Below are 4,514 nucleotides of genomic sequence, written 5' to 3'. Positions count from 1 at the left end.
TCGCCCCGCCGCCCCCGCACCGCCTACAACTCCCGGCGTGCCTTGCGCCGTAGCGCCGCGCGCGCTGGCGGGCTCTGCGCGCGAGGGATGCCGGGAGATTGAGGCGCGGCCGCAGCGAGGCGCGGGGCACTCCGGGAAGTCGGTGACGGAAGAGTGACGTCACGTGCGGTGCCGGGCGGGGAAGGCGGGGCCGGGCTGGGGCCGGGAGGGAGCGGAGGGCGGCCGCCCCTGGAGCGGCTCCGGCGGGCAGAGCCCGGGCCCAGGGGCCCACCAGGGCACGGCCCAGGGAGCCGCGGGTGAAGCGTCCCAGAGTCACTGGAGTTGGAAAAGCCCGGCAGGGTCCCTGAGGGGTTAACCTGGGCCCGATCCACACCGTGTCCCCAGCCCAGAGCGCTGGTGCCACGTCCAGGCCTTCCTTGGCCACTTCCAGGGACGGGAACTCCGAACCTCCCTGGGCAGCCCCTGACAATGCCTGATGTTAAGAACGGGCTACTAACTATTTAACAACCGTTTCTAACCTATTTTTAACACCCGGCAACTTTTTCCATCAATAAATGCTTCATAATACCCACCCTGCCCCTCCCCTGGCCCAGCCTGAGGCCGTTCCCCTTCCTCCTGTCCCTGTTCCCTGGGGGCACAGCCGGATCCCCCCGGCTGGCCCCTCCTGTCAGGAGCTGTAAGGTCTCCTCCAGGCTGAGCCCCTTTCCCAGCTGCTCCCGGTGCTCCATTCCCTTCCCTGGACACGCCTGAAGTGCCCAAGAAGTGCCCACGGGAGCCTGCCCAGGAGCAGAGCTGGGAGCAGAGCCCCGTGTCAGTGCCCATCCCCTCCTCCTCCAGCACCCATCCCCGCCCCGGGGTGACTCCCCTCTATGTACCCCTCAAGCCTGATAGTTATTCTTTCAAACTTCCTTCTCTGACTGTACAGAGGCAAGTCTTTAAATCCACAAGCAGGGATGTTCAGTGGGTGGTGACTCACTGTGAGCTCATTTCCTGGACACCTGAGGCACATGCTCTGAGCTGTGGGGGCAGCATGGACGTCAGTCTATGATGTAATCCATAATTTCACAGGACATTGGATATCAGTCCATGATGTAATCCATCATTTCACAGTACCTATGGACAAAATCCCATTAGGAAATCGAGTCTTGAGTCCCTCAGCCTGGTAACAACTGGATACCTTTGACTTTCCTTTAGTTGTGCTTGGGCTCAACCACCTGTAAAAGTGATAAACCCCCCACCCCCATCTCCAGGCACAGCAGGGTTGTGACAACTGATAATTATTAACAGACAATGATAATGTTTGTCACTGGAAATCACCTGAGAAAATTAATCACTGCCTTCAAGCAGGGCTGGGATATCAGACACCACATAGAAAAGAGGAAAAATGACCCAAACAAATGCTTGTGGGGTAAAAGAGCTTTTTTGTGCCCTGAGAAAGAGGGAAAAGCACTGCTCTAGGAAACACAAAGAACATCCTACGGAGCAGGTGGGAGTTGAGCAACAGAGCCTGTAATGGCTCCTGCCCTATTCCACTTCCCTGACACTGCAGGTGGGTGGGAAAGGCAAACAGAAAAAATCACTGAGGTTGATGGAAACACTGCCAGGGCAGGAAAGCTCCAGCTGACAGCACTGGAGGCTGAGGAGAACAGGGGAGGAAGGGTTTTTACATGTCCTTTGCTTCCTCCCACACAAGTGTCTGCTGTCACTGAGCACCACCGACCTTTGCTCTGATCCATTTCTCCCTGGGCATGGCTCTGGTTCTGGGGTTCTCCTGGGAACTTCCAGAAAATGCTTCCAAAAGGTGCTTCTGGAGCTGAGTTTGTGAAGAAAACAGCAGTACCTAGGACACAGGGAGAAAACCAGTGCCCTGAGCACCTCTGACCCACCCCAGCCTGTGGGCAAGGCTCTGCCAGGGAAACAGAAACAGAGGGAATTTGGGCAGAAATCTTCCCTGCAGCAAATGGAAGAGCTTGTACACATCTGAGTTTGCAGGAGCTGAGGCAGCTGGACAAGAGCAGGGCAGGGAGGACAATCACTCCAAGGTTTACTCCAAGAGGACTGTCATTTTGCTCAGGATAAAACTTGTTCTGGTTCAACACTGCCCCATATGCAAACACCTACCAAACACCCAGGGTGGCATCTCTGGGCCCTGGTGTCCCACAGTCATGTCAGGGGAAGTCCCCAGCCTTGTATCCCTCAGCACTCACACACATGGCAGCTGGGTGGCCCTGCTCCCATTGCCAGTGCAGCCAGCTGGGTTCCAGCATCCCACTGAGCTGGGGGAAAGCAGCATTTGGGAAGGGCAGGCCAGGTCTCCAGACAGATCCTTCCCCTAAAGCCAGTGCATCCTGTGGCAGTGGAAAAGCAGAGGCTGAGGGCAGTACAGGGAGAAGGAGCCTGGCAGGGCACTGGAGCAGGCAGCAGCACCCCTGCCTGCTCCCTGGCCTGCCTGGGCTCCAGACCCACCCCTGCACAAGGGGAATTTTCAGTTTCTGGGTTTGGTGCTCCCATGCTGGCTTTGGGACTCCTGCTTAGGAAATCAGAGAAGCAAAGAGGACAACAAATGTCCCAGCCCAGACAGGGCTTGTGAGCTGAAGGAGCTGCACCCACACACCCCAAAATAGACCTGAGTGCATAGGCCACATAATGACACTGACAGCGTGGGACAGAGGGGAGGGAAATAGGAAAAGTATATTTAGCTGACTACTTCCTGATCCTGTTCCCCTCCTGGGAGAGCAGAGTAAAACAAACACTGTGGGTAAATAAACTGCCCTTCAAAGCAGACAGGAGCTTTCACAGAAGCACAGGCACACCTAAGGAGGAAGGACCACCTGGAAGTCCCCAGACCAGTCAGCTCATGCCAAGCACATCCACCCAGGGCAGGATGATCTGTGTAAATTGGTAATGAGCTCTCAGGACCTCTCTGCAGCCTCCTTCCTTATACTGAGTCAGATCATGGAATCAGAGTGGTTTGGGTTGGAAGGGACCCCAAAAATTGTCTCATCCCACCCCCTGCCATGGGCAGGGACACCTTCCTCTGTCCCAGGCTGCTCTAAGCCCTGTCCATCCTGGCCTGGGACACTTTCAGGGATCCAGGGGCAGCCACAGCTGCTCTGAGCACCCTGTGCCAGGGCCTCAGCACTCTCACAGGGTGAGAATAGGAAGAATTTCTTCCTAATATCACATTTAATTCTTCCATCAGCTTGAGGCCATTCCCCCTTGTCCTGTCACTCCAGGCCCTTGTGAAAAGTCCCTCTCCAGCTTCTCATAAGCCCCTTTAAGTACTGGAAGTTGCCATGTTTCAACATGTCCCTGTCACCTCTGTTCCCATCCCCGTGCACCTCTGGAGCCTGGCTCCACCTTCTCCACCCCCTTCTATGAGGCAGGGGCAAGACTTCTCCTTAGCCTCATGTAAATCCCCAACAAGCCCTTCTCCCAGCCTCCCCTGGAAGTCCTGAGCTCCATTTCCTCCCACCCACCAACAGCTGGAGGTGCACAAACACCACCAAAAAAGTGAAACAAGCAGAAAGTTAGGAAGTGGGTGAGCAAAGTGAACTGGTGGCAGACCCATGCAGACTGGAACTGTGTGACAGTGTCCCAGGAGTGACAGTGTAAGCCATCATTACACAGAGCACTCAGGGAGCACAGTGTACAGCTCTCTGCAAGCTGCTGGGTTTGAGATTTTAAGAATTAAGGAAGGAGACAAGAAGAACACCTCGAGGTCAGACAATGGGTTGGATCAGACCAGTCAGACCAGTAATGCTGGGCTGATTGCTGCAGTGGCCAGAACAGCCACAGAGTCCCAGACACAGCCAGGATTTCCATAGTCAGGACTGACTGAACCCTGCCAGGACTGGGTAAACCCTGCAGCACCTCTGGATAAACAGAATGCAGCACTTTGCAGCCACAGGCACCTCAGCAGCACATCACACAAACTCACTGGAAAAGCTCAGCTTTGCTTGCCCTACCCTTGGAGCAGGGAGAAAGCGTGGGAGAGCAGAGCATGGGGACACACATCCCAGCAGGGATGAGCAGGTCCGGGTGCAGATCCTAAAGCCAGAGAGCATCCTGTGGCAGTGGAAAAGCAGAAGCTGAGGGCAGTACAGGGGGAGGGAGCCTAGTAGGGCACTGGAGCAGGCAGCAGCACCCCTGCCTGCTCCCTGGCCTGCCTGCGCTCCAGACCCACCCCTGGGAATGGAATTCCCACAATGGGAATTTTCAGTTTCTGGGTTTGGTGCTCCCATGCTGGCTTTAGGACTCCTGCTTAGGAAATCAGAAAAGCCAAAAGGACAACCAGTGTCCCAGTGACACCAGACTTCCTTGCTGCTGAACCACACCAACTCCCTACTGAAACTGCTGACAAGCACTGAGCTGAGGGAACGCAGAGGCTGGGAAGCAGCTGCCAGAGCTTCTCTGCAGCACCTGGCCCAGAGCTGACACTGGAACATTGCCTCCTGGAAGCATCACAGGTTTCCTGTGTGACCTGGCCAGGTCACCTCACCCAGCCCTTAGTG

Source organism: Fringilla coelebs (assembly GCF_963513975.1).
Source record: "Fringilla coelebs genome assembly, chromosome: 18".
NCBI classification, from domain to species: Eukaryota; Metazoa; Chordata; class Aves; order Passeriformes; family Fringillidae; genus Fringilla; species Fringilla coelebs.
Note: the sequence above shows the minus strand (reverse complement) of the source record.